The sequence below is a fragment of the Tachyglossus aculeatus genome, chromosome X3 (genome assembly GCF_015852505.1).
Source record: "Tachyglossus aculeatus isolate mTacAcu1 chromosome X3, mTacAcu1.pri, whole genome shotgun sequence".
Lineage (NCBI taxonomy): Eukaryota > Metazoa > Chordata > Mammalia > Monotremata > Tachyglossidae > Tachyglossus > Tachyglossus aculeatus.
The window spans coordinates 13,089,917-13,115,866 of record NC_052099.1 but is presented as its reverse complement, the minus strand read 5'-3'; the positions used below and the strand labels follow the sequence as shown (position 1 = coordinate 13,115,866).

Below are 25,950 nucleotides of genomic sequence, written 5' to 3'. Positions count from 1 at the left end.
CGGGCTGGGAGGGAGGTGATGTTCAGCCATCTTGAGGCAAAAGAAGGTGAGCTGTGGTCCTGGGAGAGCAAGACACAGGGAGATCCCATGTGGTGGACTCCGGATGGGCATAGGAAGGGATTGGAGAATATCCCTGGAGGCTCGGAGTCCAGAAGCCAGGAGAGAGCTCCTGTCCCTGAGAGGGGGAAGAACTTGAGCCCCAGGACGCCAACGGGCAGGTACAGAGGGTTCCGGAAGGCCAACGGTATTAGATCCAGGGAAAAGCCGTTGAACCTAGCTTGGTTTTGATTGTTACCTTATTAACAATAGGTATAACACTGTAGCGATCCCAGATTTTTTTTTTAATAGTATTCGTTAAAGGTTTAGCATGTGCCAAGCACTGTAATAAGGCCTTCCTCCAGGAGGCCTTCCCAGACTGAGCCCCTTCCTTCCTCTCCCCCTCGTCCCCCTCTCCATCCCCCCCATCTTACCTCCTTCCCTTCCCCACAGCACCTGTATATATGTATATATGTTTGTACATATTTATTACTCTATTTATTTTACTTGTACATATCTATTCTATTTATTTTATTTTGTTAGTATGTTTGGTTTTGTTCTCTGTCTCCCCCTTTTAGACTGTGAGCCCACTGTTGGGTAGGGACTGTCTCTATATGTTGCCAATTTGTACTTCCCAAGTGCTTAGTACAGTGCTCTGCACATAGTAAGCGCTCAATAAATACGATTGATGATGATGATGTAATAGGGGCTGGGATAGATACAAGCTCATCAGGCTGGAAATAGTATTCGTTAAAGGTTTAGCATGTGCCAAGCACTGTAATAGGGGCTGAGATAGATACAAGCTCATCAGGCTGGACAAAGTCCCTGTCCCACTTGGGACTCACAGTCTTAATCCCCACTTTACAGATGAGGGAAATGAGGCACAGGAAAGTCAAGTGACCTGTCCAAGGTCACAGAGCAGATCTAGGTGTCTGTCTGCGGTAGGGGTTGGGGGAGAAACTCCAGGTGCGGGGAGACATTTGACCCGGGAAGTCACGGGCAGGAGCACTTTGTCCGCAAGCTTCCTGCAGCCAGCCGTAATAATAATAATTGCAGTATCTGGTAAGCGTTTATTGTGTGCCAGGCACTGTACTAAGCGCTGGGGTGGATACAAGTAAATCAGGTTGGACACAGTCCCTATCCCGCAAAGGGCTCAGTCTTAATCCCCATTTTACAGATGAGGTAACTGAGGCCCAGAGAAGGGAAGTGACTTGCCCATGGCCACACAGCAGACAAGTGGAGGAGCCGGGATTAGAACCCATGACCTTCTGACTCCCGGGCCTGTGCTCTATCCACTATGCCATGCTGCTTCTGGTGGCGGCAAGAGAGGTGCGGGGACTTGGGGGGCAGTGAGTAGGATGCCCCAAAACTTGCGGTAAAAGAATGAAAAAAACTGGAGGCCTTTAGGATCCAATGGAGGCTGACTGGGTTCCAGGGGCTCCTACAGTGACTGGGGGGCTTGGGGTGATGGGAGGATTTATTGCCTGGGATTTAGGGGTGAAGACCCCTGTTAACATCATAAGTTCCAATTCAGATAGTCAACATATTCCGGCTCTGCCAATTGTCAGCTGTGTGACTTTGGGCAAGTCACTTAACTTCTCTGTGCCTCAGTTCCATCTGTAAAATGGGGGTTAAGACTGTGAGCCCCCCGTGGGACAACCTGATCACCTTGTAACCTCCCAAGCGCTTAGAACAGTGCATTGCACATAGTAAGCACTTAATAAATGCCATCATTATTATTATCCTTATTATTATTCATTTCGGTAAGATTTAAGTATAAAAAAATCCAGTTTAGTGGACCCATGTGAAAAACGGTCGTCTGACACATGGTGTGCCCAACTTTTTTGATTAATTTAGCCAGACGAATTAATGGCCGTACATCCGACAACCATCTTCCACATCTAGGTCATGTAAACATTTTCTACAATTCCTAGTAGACAATTAGTCAGTTCTGTTATCTGAAAGGTATGTCATATAAAGGTATGTCATCTAAATATAAAGTCTCTAGACTGTAAGGTCATTATGAGCAGGAAACATGTCTACCAACAATGTTGTACTGTCCCAAGTGCCTAGTACAGTGCTCTGCACACAGTTAAGCGCTCAATAAATACCACCCCTCCAGACTGTAAGCTCATTACAGGCAGGGAATGTGTCAGCTCATTCTGTTGTGCCTTACTCTCCCAAGCAGTTAGTACACTGCTCTGCACATAGTAAGTGCTCAATAAGTACCACCGACTGATTAATATGCCTGAACGATGCTCTAAAAAACCAAAATCCAAGTACGTAGGAAAAAACTGGCTATGTGGAGAAATAAGATAAATATTCTGAAACCCCAAGATTATGTTCTATATATAAGACCGGAAAATTGACATCCTAGTTACAGTATGTGAGCTGCCCGGGAAAGCTGATCCTACCCCAGTCCATACGAACTTCCCCCAATTTTGTGAAACTGTAATTTGCCTTCCTCCACTTTCATTCTTTTGCCCTAGCTTTTCCGCAACTGATCGAAGAGCCTATAAACCAATCAATGGTCTTTACTGAGCGCTTACTGTGTGCAGAGCACTGGGCTACGCATTTGGGGCAGTACGATAGAACAGTCAGGGCACGTTCCCTGCCCACAAGGAGATCACAATCTAGAGGTGGGGAGACGGACATGAAAAAAAATAAATTAGGGACAGCGTGGCTTACTGGAAAGAGCCCTGGCTCCGGGAGTCAGAAGTCATGGGTTCTAATCCAGGCTCTGCCACCTGTCTGCTGGGCAAGTCACTGAACTTCTCTGTGCCTCAGTTCCCTCATCTGTAAAATGGGGGTTAAGACTGTGAGCCCCATGTGGGACAACCTGATTACCTTGTATCTGTCTACCCTAGCACTTAGAACAGTGCTTGGCACATACTAAGTGCTTAACAAATACCATCATTATTACTATTATACGTATTGTATGTAAATAAATGCAGTGGGGCTGAGGGTGGGGTGAATATCCAGTGCCTAAAGGGTGCAGATGCAGGTGCATAGGTGAAGCGCTTAGTACAGTGCTCTGCACACAGTAAGCGCTCAATAAATATGATTGAATGAATGAATGAAGCAGAATGAAGCAGCCAACTGGACTGTGAGCTCGTTGTGGGCAGCGACTGTCTCTCTTTACTGCTGTATTGTGCTTTCCCAAGTGCTTAGTACAGTGCTCTGCACATGGTAAGTGCTTAATAAATACGACTGAATGAACGAATGAAGGGAGACAGAACAGAGGAAATGAGGACTTAGTTGGGGAAGGCCTCTTAAGCTGCTGCGGCTCAGTGGAAACAGCCCGGGCTTTGGAGTCAGAGGTCATGGGTTCAAATCCCAGCTCTGGCAACTGTCAGCTGTGTGACTTTGGGCAAGTCACTTAACTTCTCTGTGCCTCAGTTACCTCATCTGGAAAATGGGGATTAAAATTGTGAGCCCCCCACGGGGCAACCTGATCACCTTGTAACCTCTCCAGCGCTTTGCACATACTAAGCGCTTAACAAATACCACCATTATTATTATTAGATGTGATCTTAATAAGGCTTCGAAGTGAAGGGGACAGGGGGAGTCCATCATATACGGAAGGGGACGGGGCTCCAGGTCAAAGGGGGGCGCGGCAAGGAATCGTGGGGGACGCGGATGAGATCGAGACACGGTGAGCAAGCCAGCACCAGAGGAGCGAAGTGTGCAGGCTGGACCCTAATCCATGAGGTAGGAGGGGACCAGCTAATCTAAGTGTTCCCAAGCAGATGGCAAATGCTTCTCCTCTACTCTCTCCCCCACGGCAGCTGAAGTGCCACTCAATCAGTCAACGATATTTATTGAGCGCTTACTGTATGCGGAGCAATGTATGAAACGCTCAGGACAGTAAAATGCAGCAGAGTCGGTAGACACGTCTAGTGGGGGAGACAGACATGAAAACAAATCACAGAAAGCCTCATGAGATACAGGAAAAGTCCAGAGCCAACACCAAGACCTCTATGTCATTTGCACAGTCCTTAGAAAAAACATTTGACTCGAATGCCAGAGGGTAGAAGTAGTTTATTTTTACCACTCGCTAATGAATTTCCATTTACGCTTAAATACACCGTAAGTCTTCAACGGTTTGGTCTATAAATTCACAATTCTGGTATTAGGGCCTTTTTCCACAGACCACGATAAGGATCTCGTAAAACATGCCGTTTTACATCCTTTCAATAGTCATTCACAATATCATAAGCTCGAAAGGCTCACAAAACATCTGGAAAGGAAATGTCAGCCTGACATTTGTCAATCTGCATTACTTGAAACAATAGCACACTTACAATGAATTAAAATTTTTTCCACAACGGAATGCTAAAAAAAAAAAAAGGTTTTCAGAGAGAGTTAGCAATATTCAGTTGTGATTTTCAACCAAGTAGAAATGGAAAGATCCAACTCTATTCTAATAAACTGACATGATGAGGATTGTTTAATCAAATACATGAAGCAAGAGTCCTACAAGTTAGCTTTTTATTGAAAGTTCTAAATGGCTAAAAATGACTTACAGGGTATACAAACTACCTTGGAAGACTCAATTATCCTGTTGATGGATTCCCCTATCCCCTTGGTCACCCTCTCTCCTACTACTCACCCTTTAATCATATCACTACTCATTAGTCCATCCAGGAGAGAAGGCTGAAGGAAAGAGAATAGGAACCGGTTTTAGAAGTACTTGTAAAAGAGGTTATGTTAACTAGGGGAAGTTGACATAAGTGGTTCAAAGCGAGGTTTCGGATTACTGGAGGATTTGATTCATCTACCTTTTGGCTCTCCTCCACCAGCGTTTATATTCATGAGACGGCAGTCTGTATATTCAAATAATAATGATCGTGGTATTTCTTAAGTGTTTACTAAGTGCCAGGCACTGTACTGAGTGCTGGGGTAGATACAGGATACGCAGACTGGATACGCTCCCTTTTCCCTACAGGGCTCACAGTCTAGGAAGTAGGGAAAACAGGTACTGATACTGCTGACACACACACAAATAGACAATGAATATGAACATCAAGTGATAGGGTTTCACCATAGGAAAGCCTGTCATTAAGAGGATACCAAAGTTCATACGGAAGGATTGAAAAAGATTCCTACCTTTAAACCGACTGTTATAAGATCTGTAACAACACTGTATGGAAAAAAAAATGAAGAGAGAAAATGGAAAACAAAGTTAGAGAGCAAGTTATTGCAGAGACAGAGGTAAATAAGGTTAAAAGAAAGAAAAAGCATTGTTATAGTAATGGAAATAATAAGAGTGAGAATGTGATGAGTTGTGGGATAGCAATGCAAAGGAAATAGGACTGAACGTTTTAGTAAACATACACTACGCAAAAGAAGCAAGGCCTTAACGGCTAAAGAAGTCAAATTCCCTTCAACTGAGCACCTGGATTACAAAAATTGTGCTCCAGCAGAAATACTGGGTTGGTTAAATTGACTCTTGTTTCTCCACACAAAATAAAAATGAAAAACTGATCAGCAAAATTTATCTCCTGCGAATTACAGAGGTGAGGTGGTCTCTTTAAAATTTCAATCAAAACCAACTCCTTAGGCTTGAATTTCACAGAAATACAGGCTGCCTCTTGAATGCCACTTTTTGTCCCAAACCTCAAGAGAAAAATAACATTGGAATCATTATTACAGGATTGGAAATCAACTTTAAAGACACGCTGTGAGCATCTTCAGTCAAATACAGACATAGAACCAAATTTGGGGGGAGATTAACAAGGATTTAAGCAAGGATCTTTTTCAGGCTGTGGGAAAATACAGATGTTTAATTAGGCCCCTAAGGGCAAAATCTCACTGTGGCCAGAACCACACCTTGAGGGTGGGGTGAATCCATTTTAATTAAAATTATATGACATTCAAAATCCATCTGTTGAACCATAAGAGAATACTGCCACCAGACCCTTTAGAGGTAAATTACGCACAGATTAGGGGTTCCACAGATCAATTTACTCTATGTATTTTAAACACGAGAAGTTTATAATCGTCCTAAATAGGCAAATAGTGATTACTCTGATAAAAAAACCCTATAAAGGCCTTTGAACCTTGATACTGATATCCCATCTGTGACAAAAAAAAATTTGGCATATAAATTTTACTACCTCCAAAGATTTCATTTCTCATAAAAACAGTAAAAGACAAGAGTTTGGGGGTTAAAAAAAAACAATGAAAATTGCTTTTTAAAAAAAATTAAAGGTCATCCCATAATTACTTTCGCTCAATAAAATAAAATAAAAGATTCACACAACACAGAGAGCCCTGTTGAGCATCCACATCCCAACGTAATGTGTGACACCAGCATATTACACTGGTCTCCTAATCAATTAATGGCATTTACTGACTCTTACTGCATACAGAACACTGTACTAAGCAGTTGGGAGAGTACAATGGAGTTGGATTGACAACATCCCCGCCCACAAGGAGCTTACAGTCTTCGAGGGGGAATCAGACATTGAAATAAATAAATGAAAGACCAGAACCCTGAAAAAAAAAAACCGAATCCTATTTGCACTGATTACACGTATTACAAATTTAAACTGGTAATGAACCTTTCCTGATTGATCTCTTACCAGAATCTGTAATATTTCCCTATCAAATATTTATTTTTTTTACATCACAGGGCAGTCATTTCTAACAACTTTAACCTAATTCCTAAAATAGTGCTTATGCCGACCACTTCGGGATAGCAAAATTAGACATTTCAAACTCAATCACCAAAACTGGGGTCCTCCCTAAAAAGCAGTAGTGAAAGTAAAAAAAAAAAAATTCTAACCAAATTCTAACCAAAAAACAAATGCCACCCCCACTTTCGAGAGGGTGGAGAGGGCCGCCCATGGTGATAAATGTGCGGGCTTTTTTTCTTCGATCGGAATCAAATTCCACCCGATCCCGACTTACTTTCAGCATGTTAAAATGCAGCCTCGGGAAAAAAAAACCACCCAAAACCCTCCAATTGTCACAGCTGCACAAGATCGTTGTGCGAATTCTCTAGTCAAATAAATGAAAGCTAAGATCGCGAAAGATAAAGCTACACTTTCGAGGGGTGTATTTGCTTATATGTGCAAGGATTTCGCTTTTTATCCAATGCCAGGAGTCACATTTGTAGAACAAGGTGAACATGAAGTTTAATCAGCCGTGGACACGGGTGGTTTGCTCTTTTTTTTTTTCTTTTTCACACTAATCACAGGGGCTGTTCTTCTGCCCGGCCCAAAATTCCGGTTTTTGGACATTTTTGCCATCCTCCTCTCAAAAGGGAGAAGAGTCCACCTGTGGCACCGTACCCGGCCAACCTCAACACCCAAGGCCGGTGGAGTTGGGGGGATTTAATACGATCTGTAGCCCCCCAGAAAAGTTGTCCCAAGTTACCACTGCACTCCAGAAAAGTCTTCACGTAGGTGTGCATTACTCAGATGCACCGATCCTTACACCTAAGGGCAAGGATCCTAAATCCATTTCCTGGTTCTTCCCGCATCATCATCATCAATCGTATTTATTGAGCGCTTACTATGTGCAGAGCACTGTACTAAGCGCTTGGGAAGTACAAATCGGCAACATATAGAGACAGTCCCTACCCAACAGTGGGCTCACAGTCTAAAAGGGGGTGACAGAGAACAAAACCAAACATACTAACAAAATAAAATAAATAGAAGAGATATGTACAAGCAAAATAGAGTAATAAATACGTACAAATGAAATGAAGCATCATCATCATCAATCGTATTTATTGAGCGCTTACTGTGTGCGGAGCACTGTACTAAGCGCTTGGGAAGTACAAATCGGCAACACATAGAGACAGTCCCTACCCAACAGTGGGCTCACTAAAAGGGGGAGACAGAGAACAAAACCAAACACAGTAACAAAATAAAATAAATAGAATAGATATGTACAAGTAAAATAAGTAGAGTAATAAATACGTACAAATGAAATGAAGCATCATCATCATCAATCGTATTTATTGAGCGCTTACTGTGTGCGGAGCACTGTACTAAGCGCTTGGGAAGTACAAATCGGCAACACATAGAGACAGTCCCTACCCAACAGTGGGCTCACTAAAAGGGGGAGACAGAGAACAAAACCAAACACAGTAACAAAATAAAATAAATAGAATAGATATGTACAAGTAAAATAAGTAGAGTAATAAATACGTACAAATGAAATGAAGCATCATCATCATCAATCGTATTTATTGAGCGCTTACTGTGTGCAGAGCACTGTACTAAGCGCTTGGGAAGTACAAATCGGCAACACATAGAGACAGTCCCTACCCAACAGTGGGCTCACTAAAAGGGGGAGACAGAGAACAAAACCAAACACAGTAACAAAATAAAATAAATAGAATAGATATGTACAAGCAAAATAGAGTAATAAATACGTACAAATGAAATGAAGCATCATCATCAATCGTATTTATTGAGCGCTTACTGTGTGCAGAGCACTGTACTAAGCGCTTGGGAAGTACAAATCGGCAACATATAGAGACAGTCCCTACCCAACAGTGGGCTCACTAAAAGGGGGAGCCAGAGAACAAAACCAAACACAGTAACAAAATAAAATAAATAGAAGAGATATGTACAAGTAAAATAGAGTAATCATCATCATCATCAATCGTATTTATTGAGCGCTTACTGTGTGCAGAGCACCGTACTAAGCGCCTGGGAAGTACAAACTGGCAACATATAGAGACAGTCCCTACCCAACAGTGGGCTCACTAAAAGGGGGAGCCAGAGAACAAAACCAAAACACAGTAACAAAATAAAATAAATAGAAGAGATATGTACAAGTAAAATAGAGTAATCATCATCATCATCATCAATCGTATTTATTGAGCGCTCACTGTGTGCAGAGCACCGTACTAAGCGCCTGGGAAGTACAAACTGGCAACATATAGAGACAGTCCCTACCCAAGTGGGCTCACAGTCTAAAAGGGGGAGCCAGAGAACAAAACCAAACACAGTAACAAAATAAAATAAATAAAAGAGATATGTACAAGTAAAATAGAGTAATCATCATCATCAATCGTACTTATTGAGCGCTTACTGTGTGCAGAGCACCGTACTAAGCGCCCGGGAAGTACAAACTGGCAACATATAGAGCCAGTCCCTACCCAAGTGGGCTCACAGTCTAAAAGGGGGGGGACAGAGAACAAAACCAAACATAGTAACAAAATAGATAGAATAGATATGTACAAGTAAAAGAAATCCGTGCAAATGAAATGAAGCATCAAATGAAGCCTCCGATGCAATGCCCGGGTTTCCCCGCCCCGACCCCCCGAGGCAGCGTGCAAAGCGGGCTGAATCCCAGGGCCCATTTGGGGCGGGTTCTTTTTTTTCCTTTCCAAATCGGTTCATCATCACCAATCGTATTTACTGAGCGCTTACGACGTACAGAGGACTGTACTAGGCACTTGGGAAGTCCAAATCGGCAACATCTAGAGATGGTCCCTACCCAACAGTGGGCTCGCGGTCTAAAAGGGGAGGCAGAGAACAAACCCGACCTTTCCCCCCTTTTTAATCCCCGTGGCGTGGTGTTAGGCGTCTACTACGGGCCCAAACACACCTCCAGAGCTCTCATTCGCCCCCTTTTCCCTGCCACTCGGATCGCTTTCGGCTCCAAGGAACTTCCTCGGTTTTCCCACCCCGGAAACAGCAACTTCTTAGCGTAAAAAGAAACCCGCACCCAAGGCGGCGGGGACTCCTCCTCCCGATCCCTCCAAACACACCCCGCGGATTTTCCAAGGGGAAGCGATGGGGAGGGGACCAACCTGCCCCCCCGGTCCCGTCGGAAACGAAGGGGGGGCGTCTACACCGAGCCCGGGGGCGCAGTTGAACGGCGGGCGCGGTTCTTCCGCCTTTGGGACTTACCGGCTTTTCCACTCCGCTCGCCGCCCGGGAGCCGGGCCAAACCTACCTCCCGGGAGCAGCAGCAGCTCCTTCCTCGCTGGCGCACTCATTCCCTTCCCGCCCCCTCCCGCTCCCGGGAAGCGAGGCTGGGAAGGGATCGCCGCCCACCGAGCCCAGCAGACGGAGCGGTGCAGGGGCGGGGAAGACCCGAAGGAAAGGTGCAGACCCCCCGAGCGGGGGAGGCTGCCGATCCCCCTTCCCCGCCCCCGGAGCGAAAAGGGAACGCTCAGCACAGCGCCCCGCACGCGGTCGGCGCTCAATAAAGACGATCGACCAAAGGGAGCGGACGGGCGGCCAAGGTGAGTACTCACCCATCCATGGCCCAGGGAGGGGGAAGGAGCGGAGGGGCGTCTCGTGGGATCCCCCGCCGGTGGCCTCACAGCGAAGCCGGGGGAGCGAAGGGGACTGTGCGATCGGTGGCGGTCCGAGGCATGGAGCCCCCCCCCTTCCCTCCGAGCCAGCTGGGGACGGGCAGAGGGAGGGAAGGGGAGGCGGGGACGGGAAGCGGCTCGGGAGGAGGGAAGGGGAGGAGGGAAGAGGGAGCGCTCGCCCCCGCGTGGGGATGGGGGAGCGCGCGCGCGCGCGCGCTCCCGCCCGTCCCGCCGGCGGCCCCCTTCGCGCACGCGCGCCGCCGGCTTCGGCCGCTCGGGGGCGCGCGCGCGCGAGGGAAGGGGAGGAGGGAAGAGGGAGCGCTCGCCCCCGCGTGGGGAGGGGCGCGCGCACGCGCGCCGCCGCCCGCTCGTCCCCGCGGCCCCGACCCTTCCCCCCCTTTTTAATCCCCGTGGCGTGGTGGTAGGCGTCTACTACGGGCCCGAGCGCTGGCGGGAGGCAGGAATGATGGCGTTTGCTCGGCGCTTACTACGTGCCGGGTGATCCGGCCGGCCCGCGTGGGGCTCCCGCTCTTCGTCCCCGTTTGGCGGGGGAGGGAACGGAGGGAGGCCCGGAGAAGTCAAGCGACTGGCCCGAAGTCGCGCAGCTGGCAGGTGGAGCCCACTTTTTGCTACTACTAATAATGGTGATGGCATTTGCCCACTTTTTAATAATAATAATAACAATAATAATAATAATGATGATGATGGCATTTGTTAAGCGCTTACTATGTGCAAAGCACTGTTCTAAGAGCGGGGGGGGGATGCAAGGTGATCAGGTTGGCCCACGTAGGGCGCACAGTCGTAATTCCCATTTGACAGATGAGGTAACTGAGGCTCAGAGAAGTTAAGTGACTTGCCCAAGGTCACGCAGCAGGCGTGTGATTTGAACCCAGGACCTCTGACTCCAGAGCCCGTGCTTCTTCCACTGAGCCACGCTGTGAGCCCACTGATGGGTAGGGACTGTATATGTTGCCAACTTGTACTTCCCAAGCGCTTAGCACAGTGCTCTGCACACAGTAAGCGCTCAATAAATACGATTGATGATGATGATGAAGTGGAGGACTCCCAAGCCTGGACTCTCGCCACTCAGCCAGGCTGCTTCCCGTCGCGCGTGCAGCTCCTAGTCTTCATCCCCATTTTGCAGAGGAGGGAACTGAGGCCCAGAGAAGTCAAGTGACTTGCCCAAAGTCGCGCAGTTGGCAAGTGGAGCCCACTTTTTAATAATAATAATAATAATGATGATGATGATGGCATTTGTTAAGCGCTTACTATGTGCAAAGCACTGTTCTAAGCGCTGGGGGGGGATACAAGGTGATCAGGTTGGCCCACGTAGGGCTCACAGTCGTAATTCCCATTTGACAGATGAGGTAACTGAGGCTCAGAGAAGTTAAGTGACTTGCCCAAGGTCACGCAGCAGGCATGTGATTTGAACCCAGGACCTCTGACTCCAGAGCCCGTGCTTCTTCCACTGAGCCACGCTGTGAGCCCACTGATGGGTAGGGACTGTATATGTTGCCAACTTGTACTTCCCAAGCGCTTAGTACAGTGCTCTGCACACAGTAAGCGCTCAATAAATACGATTGATGATGATGATGAAGTGGAGGACTCCCAAGCCTGGACTCTCGCCACTCAGCCAGGCTGCTTCCCGTCGCGCGTGCAGCTCCTAGTCTTCATCCCCATTTTGCAGAGGAGGGAACTGAGGCCCAGAGAAGTCAAGTGACTTGCCCAAAGTCGCGCAGTTGGCAAGTGGAGCCCACTTTTTAATAATAATAATAATAATGATGATGATGATGGCATTTGTTAAGCGCTTACTATGTGCAAAGCACTGTTCTAAGCGCTGGGGGGGGATACAAGGTGATCAGGTTGGCCCACGTAGGGCTCACAGTCGTAATTCCCATTTGACAGATGAGGTAACTGAGGCTCAGAGAAGTTAAGTGACTTGCCCAAGGTCACGCAGCAGGCGTGTGATTTGAACCCAGGACCTCTGACTCCAAAACCCGGGCTTTTTCCACTGAGCCACGCTGTGAGCCCACTGATGGGTAGGGACTGTATATGTTGCCAACTTGTACTTCCCAAGCGCTTAGTACAGTGCTCTGCACACAGTAAGCGCTCAATAAATACGATTGATGATGATGATGAAGTGGAGGACTCCCAAGCCCGGACTCTCACCACTCAGCCAGGCAGCTTCCCGTCGCGCGTGCAGCTCCTAGTCTTCATCCCCATTTTGCAGAGGAGGGAACTGAGGCCCAGAGAAGTCAAGTGACTTGCCCAAAGTCACGCAGCTGGCAAGTGGAGACCACTTTTTAATAATAATAATAATATGATGATGATGATGATGGCATTTGTTAAGCGCTTACTATGTGCAAAGCACTGTTCTAAGCGTTGGGGGGGATACAAGGTGATCAGGTTGGCCCACGTAGGGCTCACAGTCGTAATTCCCATTTGACAGATGAGGTAACTGAGGCTCAGAGAAGTTAAGTGACTTGCCCAAGGTCACGCAGCAGGCGTGTGATTTGAACCCAGGACCTCTGACTCCAGAGCCCGTGCTTTTTCCACTGAGCCACGCTGTGAGCCCACTGTTGGGTAGGGACTGGCTCTATATGTTGCCAACTTGTACTTCCCAAGCGCTTAGTACAGCGCTCTGCACACAGTAAGCGCTCAATAAATACGATTGATGATGAAGTGGAGGACTCCCAAGCCCGGACTCTCGCCACTCAGCCAGGCTGCTTCCTGTTGCGCGTGGGGCTCCTAGTCTTCATCCCCATTTTGCAGAGGAGGGAACTGAGGCCCAGAGAAGTCAAGTGACTTGCCCAAAGTCACGCAGCTGGCAAGTGGAGCCCACTTTTTAATAATAATAATAATAATAATAATGATGGAATTTGTTAAGCACTTACTATGTGCAAAGCACTGTTCTAAGCGCTGGGGGGGGATACAAGGTGATCAGGTTGGCCCACATAGGGCTCACAGTCGTAATTCCCATTTGACAGATGAGGTAACTGAGGCTCAGAGAAGTTAAGTGACTTGCCCAAGGTCACGCAGCAGGCATGTGATTTGAACCCAGGACCTCTGACTCCAAAGCCCAGGCTTTTTCCACTGAGCCACGCTGTGAGCCCACTGATGGGTAGGGACTGTATATGTTGCCAACTTGTACTTCCCAAGTGCTTAGTACAGTGCTCTGCACACAGTAAGCGCTCAGTAAATATGATTGATGATGATGATGAAGTGGAGGACTCCCAAGCCCGGACTGTCGCCACTCAGCCACGCTGCTTCCAGTCGCGCGTGGGGCTCCTAGTCTTCATCCCCATTTTCCAGATGAGGGAACTGAGGCCCAGAGAAGTCAAGTGACCTGCCCAAGGTCACACAGCAGACGCGTGGCGGCGTCGGGATTAGAACCCGTGACCTTCCGACTCCCAGGCCTGTGCTCTATCCGGGCTCCTTTTCGCCTGGCCGATCACAGGGAAGGAGAGGACTGGGGAGTCAGAGGTCATGGGTTCTAATCCCAGCTCCGCCGCTTGTCAGCTGTGTGACTTTGGGCAAGTCACTTAACTTCTCTGGGCCTCAGTTACCTTATCTGGAAAATGGGGATTAAAACTGAGAGCCCCATGTGGGACAACCTGATCACCTTGTATCCCCCCCTGCGCTTAGAACAGTGCTTCGCACATAGTAAGTACGCTTAGCAAATACCGTCATTATTATTATTATTATTATTTCCTCTGCCATCGGCCTGTTCCTGATGGACCAGGAAATCCACCCCATCCCCAAGAGAAAGACAGGCTGAGTGCGAGGTGATTTCACCCCGACTTGTAACAGCAGGGACTGTGTCTCTTTATTGCTGGGCTGTATGTTCCCCAGCGCTTAGTACAGCACTCTGCACACGGTAAGCGCTCAATAAATACGATCAGATGAATGAGAGTTCCCATCAACTGGGTCACGGAGATTCCCCACCCAAAAGCTGCATTCCAGACCAGAATGGGAACGGGAAATAATAATAATGGTATTTGTTAAGCACTTACTGTGTGTCAAGCACTGTTCTAAGCGCTGGGTTAGATACAGGGTAATCAGGTTGTCCCACGTGGGGCTCAAAGTCTTAATCCCCATTTTATAAATGAGGTAACTGAGGCCCAGAGAAGTTAAGTGACTTGCCCAAGATCACACAGCAGGCACTTGGCAGAGCCGCGATTCGAACCCACGTCCTCTGACTCCCAGACCCCTGCTCTTTCCACTTAGCCACGCTGCTTCTCTGACTATATGTTGCCTCTGATCCCTGAGGAACGTGCTCATTCATTCATTCGTTCCTTAATCGTACTTACGGGGCGCTTACTGTGTGCAGAGCACTGCACTAAGCACCTGGGAAAGTACAATACAGCACTATCATTCATTCATCCAATCGTATTTATTGAGCGCTTACTGTGTGCAGAGCACTGTACTGTATCATCTCAGTTTGTTCAGAGAAACACGACAAAATCTTTTGGGGACGGGTGGAGTACAGTGCTCAGCGCTTAGAACAGTGCTTCGCACAGAGTAAGCACTTAACAAATACCATCATTATTATTATTACTGTGTCCAACCCAATTTGCTTATATCTACCCCAGCGTTTAGTACAGTGACTGGCACACAGCTTCGCACAGAGTAAGCACTTAACAAATACCGTCATTATTATTACTGTGTCCAACCCAATTTGCTTATATCCACCCCAGCGTTTAGTACAGTGACTGGCACACAGCTTCGCACAGAATAAGCACTTAACAAATACCATCATTATTATTATTACTGTGTCCAACCCAATTTGCTTATATCCACCCCAGCGTTTAGAACAGTGACTGGCACACAGCAAGCGCGTAACAAATGTCATAATTATTATTATTACGTTCTCCGATCACAATCGAGGGTGAAATCGAGGGCCACGGTCTGCGTTGTTAGGTAGAAAGTGCCCAAAAGAAGGGCACGAAGCAGTCGGTTGAAACTTAAAATTCAGTTTAGGAAACCTATCTTCCCTTTCCGCCTGACGGGGTCTTGAAAATAGTGAGTGAGATGAGAGAAACTTGGGGTACGGTTTTAGGAACCTTTGAGATTTAAATGCGGTATTTAAATGTGACTGACTGTGTACATATAAACGATGTATGCACATCGATTTGTCCTTTGCACTTGGAGATGCCACCGAGGCTGAAGATCACGTGTGGGTCTACACTGCAGGATCCAACCACGCATTGTCCACACAAACACAAAGATCGTCCCTAGTCGCGGGGCTGCACGTTTGTGGTTTCCAGTGCCTCATTATGTTTTTGCTCTTCCCTCCTTGTTTCACGATGTTCCCAAACCTTCGGCTTCAAAATAAAACCTGAAAACGTTTCCCCCCTTCGCCTTTGTTTGCAGTTTCGCAATTGCAGCTGACTCAGGTCACCCATTCTCCACTTGCCCCTCTTTGCCCCCAGGGAAGCCCTTTTGAGTTGCGCATAGTTTCAATGCTTGGAAACCACCTTTTTGCAGTACTTCATTGTCTGTAATCCTCCCCGGCCACTTCTGTTGACTAAAGAAGTCAGAAGGAGCATCTGGGAGTTGTTCCGATCTCCCAGCCCTGGAGAAGGTGGCACAGCACTCCAGTAAGCCTCCACTTGGGAATGAAGCCTGAGGCCAACGCTCCTGCCACGCTCTGACCACTTCCAAAAGGATGGGCTGGCCTTTTTAATTATCAATTGAGAGTAGTTATTGAGAACTGATTGTGTGCAGAGCATGGAACTAAAATGCTTGGGAGAGTAAAATACAGCAGAGTTGGTAGACACATTCCCTGTCTGCAGGGAGTTTCCCATTTAGCGGGGGAGGCGGATGGTAAAATAAATTAATAATAACAGCAGAGTTGGTAGACACATTCCCTGTCTGCAGGGAGTTTCCCATTTAGCGGGGGAGGCGGGTGGTAAAATAAGTTAATAATAACAGCAGAGTTGGTAGACACATTCCCTGTCTGCAGGGAGTTTTCCATTTAGCGGGGGAGGCGGACGGTAAAATAAATTAATAATAACTGTGGTATTTGTTAAGTGCTTATTGTGTGCCAGGCACTGTACTAAGCACTGGGGTGGATACAAGCAAATCGGGTTGGACAAGTTCCCTGCCCCACGTAGGGCTCCCAGTCTCAGTCCCTGTTTTACAGATGAGGTAACTGAGGCCCAGAGAAGTGAAGTGACTTGCCCAAAGTCGCACAGATATGTACATAAGTGCTGTGGGTATTTATTGAGCACTTACTGTGTGTGGAGCACTAAACTAAGCCCTTGGGAGAGTATGATACAACAGCAAAGGTAGACGCGATCCCTCCCCGCAAGGAGAAGCAGCGTGGTATAGTGGATAGAGCACGGGACTGGGAATCAGAAGGTCATGGGTTCTAATCCCGGCTCCGCCACTTGTCTGCTGTGACCTTGGGCAAGTCACTTCACTTCTCTGGGCCTCAGTTACCTCATCAGTAAAATGGGGATTAAGACTGAGGCCCATGCGGGACGGGGACTGTGTCCAACCTGATTAGCTTGTGTCTACCCCAGCGCTTAGAACAGTGTTTGACACACAGTAAGCACTTAACAAATATCATCATCCTTAGGGGGAGACAGACATTACTATAAATAAATTACGTATAAGTACATAAGTGCTGTGGGGCTGAGGGAGGGGTGAATAAAGGGTGCAAATGCAAGTGGGAGAAGAGGAAAGGAGGGCTTAGTTGGGGAAGGCCTGTTGGAGGAGCTGTGCTTTTAATAAGGTTTTGAAGATGGGGAGAGTGATTGTCTTTAGGATATGAAGGGGAGGAAGTTACAAGACAGAGGCAGGATGTGGACGTGAGGTACAGTGAGTAGGTTGGCATTAGATGTGCATCTCAATAATAATAATAATAATGGCATTTATTAAGCACTTACTATGTGCAAAGCACTGTTCTAAGTTCTGGAGAGGTTACAAGGTGATCAGGTTGTCCCACGGGGGGCTCCCAGTCTTAATCCCCATTTTCTAGATGAGGTAACTGAGGCACAGAGAAGTTAAGTGACTTGCCCAAAGTCACACAGCTGCCAATTGGTGGAGCTGGGATTTGAACCCGTGACCTCTGACTCCAAAGCCCGGGCTCTTTCCACTGAGCCACGCTGCTTCATGCCATGCTGCTTCATACCTCCAGTGGGTTCACAGTTCTTTTTTTCGTTCTTTTTTATGGTATATGTTAAGCGCTTACTATGTGTCAAGCACTGTTCTAAGCGCTGTGGTAGATACAAGATAATCTGGTTGGACACAGTCCCGGTCCCATACGGCTCACAGGCTTAATCCCCGTTTTACGGATGAGGAAGCTGAAGCACAGAGGAAGTTAGATGATTTGACCAAGATCACGCAGTAGTCAAGTGGCCAAGCGCTTAGTACAGTGCTCTGCACATAGTAAGCGCTCAATAAATACGATTGATGATGAAGTGGCCAAGCTGAGATTAAAACCCAGGTCCCCTGACCCCCAGACCCATATTTTTTCCACTTGGCCACGCTGCTTCTCGCAGTTGTGACTTCTTGCAGTTTGGAAATATCTATGTATAAGCAATACGATGTTCACTATTCCGGTGCAGCAAGGATACTGGTTGGTGATCAAAACTCCTACACACTCCTCCTCACCTCAGAAGGGCCAGGGAGATGTTAGCCTTGGGGTGCTCCAGGAATGAGTGGTAAAGGAGGATGAGGAGGAACCAGAATTCCCTCGCCCTCCTTGTCACTGCAGCTGGACAAAGAAAAGGATCAGGGGGCATAGGCACAGATTGGGATCACAAATGGCCCTGCCATTCTAATTGAAGAGCAACGTAGCCTAGTTGAAAGAGCAGGGTCCTGGGAGTCAGAGAACCTGGATTCTATTCCCAGCTCCACCACTTGTCTGCTGTGTGACCTTGGGTAAGTCACTTTATTTATCTGTGCCTCAATTACCTCATCTGTAAAATGGGGATTAAATCCTCCGCCCTCTGACAGACTGTGAGCCCTATGTGGGACAGGGACCGTGTCCGACCTTGTATCTTGTATCTACCCACTGCTTAAAACAGTTCTCGGCACAAAGTGCTTACAGATACCATTTTTAAAACATTTGCGTATCCTTTATGCTACCCGTTACCCATTATTATCGGGCACGTATGCGTAATCGATAGATCCCACCTCAACTCTTTCTTCAATATTCTAAACCACGCTGCTGCCAGTTTTGGGTTTTTTTTTTAATCGTCAACTCAGGACCAAATCATCCTCTCAGAACAACCTCAATCAGACCTCTCAAGAATATCCAAACGGATCGAGCCTTGCCTGCATTCTAATCCGTAGGCAATCAGTGGCATTTTTTGAGCATGTACTGTGTGCAGAACGCTGTACTACGAGTTTGGAAGAATGCAGTGGAGCAAGTAGACATGATCCCTGCCCTCAAGGATATTACAATTTATTGCATGCATCTCACTAGCCAGAATCCCCAAAAAGTCCTCCTGCCGCCCTGACATCAAACAACCCCGTCAAAGTGCAATGAACTTTCTCCCGGTTATCTGACAGCCAGAGAGATCCCATACTCCCAAGCGCTTAGTACAGTGCTCTGCACACAGTAAGCACTCAATAAATATGATCGATTGATAGTCTGAACAGAGCTGAGGTTATCGCCTAAGCCACAGTCTCCAGAGCTTAGTACAGTGCCTGGCACACAGTAAATTCGTAACAAATACCATCATCATCATTACTGTGCAGGCAGGCTTGCACTTGGAAGTTACTTACACTTGGCTTGACCATGCGAAGGAGTGTCTTGTGACATAAAAATCATCATCTTTGCCTCTGGGCACTTTAGTTCAACTGGTCAACAGATGGTAAGTTTCTGTGGTTTCTCAGGCTCCACCTCAATCTCCCTGCCTTGTCTCAGGGGACCCTTAGCTTTGTACACAATAGGCTTTACTGCCTTTATCTTGGGGAGCTGGTTACCTTAGGAATGCATACTTCTCCACCCGGGGAGCCTCAGTGTTAACACTTTCATTCCCCAACAGGGAGCACTGAGCTAAGAAACTAAGGCAAATACAGTAGAGTAGATGAAAACCCGCAAGGAGCTTACAATCCACTGATTCCTGCCAACCCTTGCCAATGGCTAAAACCAGGCCACGCTTATCAGGTCTCAGTTCCTGGATCTCCTCTCTTCTCTTGATACCCTAAAGCGGCTACAGCCCCTGAAAATCACTCGTTGTAAACTGTATCCGTTCATCATCATCATCAATCGTATTTATTGAGCGCTTACTATGTGCAGAGCACTGTACTAAGCGCTTGGGAAGTACAAATTGGCAACATGTAGAGACAGTCCCTACCCAACAGTGGGCTCACAGTCTAAAAGGGGGAGACAGAGAACAAAACCAAACATACTAACAAAATAAAATAAATAGAATAGATATGTACAAATAAAATAAATAATTAAATAAATAGAGTAATAAATATGTACAAACATATATACATATATACAGGTGCTGTGGGGAAGGGAAGGAGGTAAGATGGGGGGATGGAGAGGGGGTCGAGGGGGAGAGGAAGGGGCTCAGTCTGGGAAGGCCTCTTGGAGGAGGTGAGCTCTCAGTAGGGCCTTGAAGGGAGGAAGAGAACTAGCTTGGCGGATGGGCAGAGGGAGGGCATTCCAGGCCCGGGGGATGACGTGGGCCGGGGGATTCAATCATATTTATTTATCGCTTACTGTGTGCGGAGCGCTGTACTAAGCGCTTGGGAGAGTACAATACAAAAAACAGATACATTCCCTGCCCACAATGAGCTTACACTCTAGATGGGGGGAGACAGACATCAATACAAATAAATAAATTACAGATATGTACATCAGTTCCGAGGGGCTGGGAGGGCGAAGAACAGAGGGTGAAAGGGTGATGCAGAAGGGAGGGGGCGGGGGGGGGGCTTAATCTGGAAGGCCTCTTGGAGGAGATGCGCCCTCAATAATAAGGCTTTGAAGCCAGGGAGAGTGATTGTCTGTCGGATTTGAGGAGGGAGGGCATTCCAGCCCAGAGGCGGGACGTGGTCCAGGGGTCCGCGTCGAGCTAGGCGAGATCGAGGCACATTGAGAAGGGTGGCATTAGTGGAGCGAAATGTGGGTTGAGCTGGGTTGGAGAAGGAGGGTAGCAAGGTGAGGTAGGAGGAATCCTGTGCTTCCTCCTCTTCCCCCCCTTGTTTCTTAGGACACTGCCCTTGTCATGGAGGAGGAATAGAGGATGCTGACCATAGAAGGGGTCTGCTCCCCTGTTGCCATGTGCTTCCACTCCCCCCCTCCAATAATAATAGTGATGGCATTTATTAAGCGCTTACTATGTGAGCCCACTGTTGGGTAGGGACTGTCTCTATATGTTGCCAATTTGTACTTCCCAAGCGCTTAGTACAGTGCTCTGCACATAGTAAGCGCTCAATAAATATGATTGATGATGATGATAAAGCACTGTTCTAAGCACTGGGGAGGTTACAACATGTTCAGGTTGCCCCACGGGGGGCTCACAGTCTTAATCCCCATTTTGCAGATGAGGTAACTGAGAGAAGTTAAGTGGCTTGCCCAAAGTCACACAGCTGACAATTGGCAGAGCCAGGATTTGACCCCATGACCTCTGATTCCAAAGCCTGTGCTCTTTCCATTGAGCCACGCTGCTTCTCTAGACAGTAAGCTCGTTGTAGGCAGGGAATGTGTCTACCAACTCAGTTATATTGTACTCTCCCAACAATAAATACCATTGATAGATTGATTGATGGATGAGTATGAGTTTTCCCACCTCAAAAGCAGCAAGGGAGTGGGCCCCCCCTTAACTCCCGAGATGTTGGGGCTCTGTCTGCTGGTACAATTTCTCTCCTCACCCCTTGTCATCTGTAGCCACCTAGGGCTGATACTGATGGCTAAAGCAGCGTGGCTCAGTGGAAAGAGCCCGGGCTTTGGAGTCAGAGGTCATGGGTTCAAATCCCGGCTCCGCCACTTGTCAGCTGTGTGACTTTGGGCAAGTCACTTAACTTCACTGCGCCTCAGTTCCCTCATCTGTAAAATGGGGATTAAGACTGTGAGCCTCCTGTGGGACAACCTGATCACCTTGTAACCTCCCCAGCGCTTAGAACAGTGCTTTGCACATAGTAAGCGCTTAATAAATGTCATTATTATTATTATTATTCTCATTCTGTGATGGGCAGAAGGCAATAGAGGAGGAGCTAGCTCCCATGAAGACAGTCCACCGTGGGAAAGAGAAGTGCTCAGAGTGGCGTCAGTGCCACAGGCCCAAAACAATTTTTGTTAAGCACAGCCCCGAGTATATTATTCTCATTTGCAGAAAATCTGGATCATAATAGTAATAATGGCATTTATTAAGCATTTACTATTGTGCCAAGCACTGGGGTAGACACAAAATAACCAGGTCCCATATGGGGCTCACAGTCTAAGAAGGAAGAATAACAGGTATCAAATCCCCATTTTGCAGATGAGGGAACTGAGGCACAGAGCAGTTAAGTGACTTGCCCAAGGTCACCCAGCTGGTAAGTGGCAGATCCAGGAATCGAACCCAGGTCCTCTGACTCCCATCGCGTGCTCTTTCCACTAAACCAAGCTGCTTATGTTTGGAGATAATGAGAAACCATGCCCCTCTTTCACACAGTCTGTCTACACGGGCAAAGTGAACAAGAAAGTTTAACCCTCAAATCCAGATACTTTGTCAAATCCAGATACAGTCGGTCTTGCTAATTAAGAGCCCCAGTAAACTCTCTTCTTCAAAGATAATTTCTCTGTGAGAATAATCTGGATAATTATCCAATTGCTTCAACTTTCACTCTGCCTGTGTAGGCACAATCGCCGTTTGAATAGGCTTTCTGAAAGAGGTGGAATTTAGGGGGCCTCTGAAGGAAAAAAGCCTCTCTCCACACTGCTTCCCTATTATTTGTTATGATTATTTATGGTAACATTGGGCAGTATTGGGCATGTGTATATATCTCCAAGTAGAGACCAAATAAAGTTAAAATATAATGAACTTGTTTCCATATAAACCTAAACAGTTCATGCCCATCTTGCTTTCACAACTGTCACTTTACATTCATTATTAAGAATGTTTTACACATTGTGAAGTTCCTTGCAGTGGTGACTCAGCCAATTAATGTGTAGGCTAATATTTTATCGTGATTATTCTCCAGGAAGGAGAAGATTTAATGACTAAGGATACCTTAAGACACTGAATAAATCCCTTTAATATCAGGAAATTATGAGAAAACAGGATTAAGGTAGAAAGCATAATTCACATGCAGCTTGGTAGCAACTAGCGGTTGCTACATAGTAAGATGCATCTCCTTTTTCTTTTTATTTGATCTAACGTTTTATGTGACAAACAGTATAGTCACTTGGTATACTCTACCCTCTTCATTTTTGTTAAATCATTCCTGCAAAGAGAACTGAGTGTAGGGACCGGCTCCTTAGGGGTGAAGTTGGATATCACCGCCATGGGATTGGCATGGCGCAGTGGATAGAGCACTGTCCTGGGAGTCAGAAGGTCATGGGTTCTAATCCCGGCTCCACCACCTGTCTGCTAGGTGACCTTGGGCAAGTCACTTCACTTCTCTGGCCCTCACTTACCTCAACTGTAAGATGGGGATTGAGACTGTGAGCCCCATGGGGGACAGGGACTGTGTCCAAGAGATTTGCTTCCACTCCAACGCTTAGTACAGTGCCTGGTACATAGTAAGTGCTTAACAAATACCATAATAATGATAATAATTGACACTCTAGGAGACAAAGCCATTGAGCCATTGGCTTTTTCTACAAAGATTTCCCCACTGCCTTTGATCCAGAAGAAGATATCGAGCTATCAGGTCTACCCTTTACCTTCGGCCGGCAAGAGGGAGACTTCCCAGCTTCCACCCATCTCTTTCTTCCTGGGATGCCAGGGTCAGGCCCTTTTGCTACCAGACACCCCAAAGAAGACACGCTGGACTCCCGCCATCCCCCCCTCCCACCTCACTCCACCCAGGCAGCCTGGGGGAACCCCCGGGGATGAAGTGGGAGTTGTAGCGATAGCGGCAGCAGTGCAAGGAAAAAATGGAAAAGGAGGAGAAAGACCCCAGATCCAGCTGGGAGTTTTAGGATCCACCATTCCTTTCACTCCTGGAAGTCAATCCCAGAGACACTTCCCCTGCCTCCCCCAACTCAAACATTTTCCCCCGCTGTTGCCCCCATCGAAATGAAAATTTGGCCTCCATCTTGTCAGCACTTGCTGCTTTTCGTTCATTCATTCAGTCGGATTTATTGAGCGCTTACTGTGTGCAGAGCACTGTACTAAGTGCTTGGGAAGTACAAGTTGGCAACATATAGAGACGGTCCCTACCCAACAGTGGGCTCACAGTGTAGGAGGGGGAGACAGCCAACAAAATAAAACATGTGAACAGGAGTCATCAGAAGAAATAGAATTAAAGCTAGATGCATATCATTAACAAAATAAATAGAATAGTAAATACGTACAAGTAAAATAGAGTAATAAATCTGTACAAACATATATACAGGTGCTGTGGGGAGGGGAAGGAGGTGGGGATGGGGAGGAGGAGAGGAAAAAGGGGGCTCAGTTTCAGCCTCATGAAGGACACGCTGCCTTCTTGATTCAATTTGCTACCTCTTTGCCCCTCCCGAGCGCTTAGTTCGGTGCTCTGCACACAGTAAGCGCTCAATAAATACAAATGATTTGATTGATTACTACGACTACTGCTGTTGCTACACAGTGACAACATTCAACTCTGGGTCACCTATTTAGACCTTTGGTTACACTTAAACCTTTACGGGGACAACCTGGTACCTTGTGTTTTTCAGGCAGATACATTCCAATCTGGCACTGGTTCATTGGGTGACCAGTAGGGGTGAGGAGTGAAATCCCGGGAATATGCTGGAATATTGAAATATGATAATCCCAAAGGCCAGGGAAAGCCCAAGACATCACTGGGGCTGAAAATTGTTTTGGAAAGACTTTTTTTTGTCCTAAATTATATTAAGGTAACAGGCAATAAGAGTCTCTTTAGGAAAATGCAACCCCTGGTAGGCTATGAGTTTCTATTACACTTCAGGCTAATTGTCAGTTCAGGGTGAATGATTGAAGGACTTTCAAAGATACTCTTGAGTTAGATGTGCTTACGAAAGGATCATAATTGGATTCTGACACCAGCTTCCAGATTTCGGTAGTCCTCGGGAATAACTGCAAAGAATAGATTAGACAAGATTGGACCTATTACACAGCCCTGCTCTTCTCCACTGCTGATGGGACAAAAAAAATCGGATGAAATCCTTTCAATTCCGATTCAACCAGCCATGTTATTGTGGGGAAAAAAAGTGAGATTAGCAAAGCCCAGGCCTGCCTTTGTATATAGGTTTTAATAATAACAATAATGGCGTTTGTTAAGCGCTTACTATGTGCAAAGCACTGTTCTAAGCATCATCATCATCATCATCAATCGTATTTATTGAGCGCTTACTATGTGCAGAGCACTGTACTAAGCGCTTGGGAAGTACAAATTGGCAGCATATAGAGACAGTCCCTACCCAACAGTGGGCTCACACTGGGGTGGATACAAGGTGATCAGGTTGTCCCACATAGGGCTCACAGTCTTAATCCCCATTTTACAGATGAGGTCACTGAGGCCCGGAGAAGTGAAGTGACTTGCCCAAAATCACACAGCCGATCAGTGGCGGAGCTGGGATTAGAACCCATGACCTCTGACTCCCAAGCCCGGGCTCTTTCCACTGAGCCACACTGCAGTGTTTCCTGAGCTCTGCGTTTCTCCTGTATTCGTTCATTCGTTCAATCGTATTTATTGAGCACTTACTGTGTGCAGAGCGTTGGGGTGGATGCCCACTGTTGGGTAGGGACTGTCTCTATATGTTGCCAATTTGTACTTCCCAAGCGCTTAGTACAGTGCTCTGCACATAGTAAGCGCTCAATAAATACGATTGATGGTGATGATGGAAGCAAATCGTGCTGAACACAGCCCCTGGCCCCCGTGGGGCTCACAGTCTTAATCCCCGTTCTACAGATGAGGGAACTGAGGCCCAGAGAAGTGAAGTGACTTGCCCAAGGTCACACAGCAGACAAGTGGCAGAGGCGGGATTAGAACCCATGACTTGTACATATCTATTCTATTTATTTTATTTTGTTACTATGTTTGGTTTTGTTCCCTGTCTCCCCCTTTTAGACTGTGAGCCCACTGTTGGGTAGGGACTGTCTCTATATGTTGCCAATTTGTACTTCCCAAGCGCTTAGTACAGTGCTCTGCACACAGTAAGTGCTCAATAAATACGATTGACGATGATGATGATGACCTTCTAAATCCCAGGCCCGTGCTCTATCCACTACGCCGTGCTGTAAAATGGGGATTAAGACTGTGAGTCCCATGTGGGACAGGGACCATGTCCAGCCTGATTAGCTTGTATCTGCCCCAGTGCTTAGAACAGTGTTTGACGCATAGTAAGCGCTTAACAAATACCATCATTAGTATTATCAGTATTACGGACCCGACATGGCTTGGCTCGGGGTAGGAAATAGCACTATGGTCCTGTTTTTGGATTTGGATTTGGCTTCAGCTGGGAACAAGCGCACTGCCAGGCCACAACTGCTTTTCCTGAGTGCCCTCCTCAC

The 25,950-nt window shown here is 46.9% G+C and overlaps 1 protein-coding gene across 2 annotated transcripts in view; it reads right to left on the bottom strand.

Annotated features, from left to right (window-relative positions):
- The window catches only part of PTBP3 (polypyrimidine tract binding protein 3), a 181,922-nt gene extending 171,472 nt beyond the window's left edge, over positions 1 to 10,450 (bottom strand). Inside the window, exon 1 of one of the 2 annotated variants that reach the window (XM_038770374.1) lies at positions 10,265 to 10,450. The gene's annotated coding sequence lies outside the window, so the exon portion shown is untranslated. Of the gene's footprint in view, positions 1 to 9,914; positions 9,989 to 10,264 lie in introns of those variants that run through there. The other variant, XM_038770373.1, reaches the window with a different exon arrangement.
- Positions 10,451 to 25,950: the final 15,500 nt, after the last annotated feature.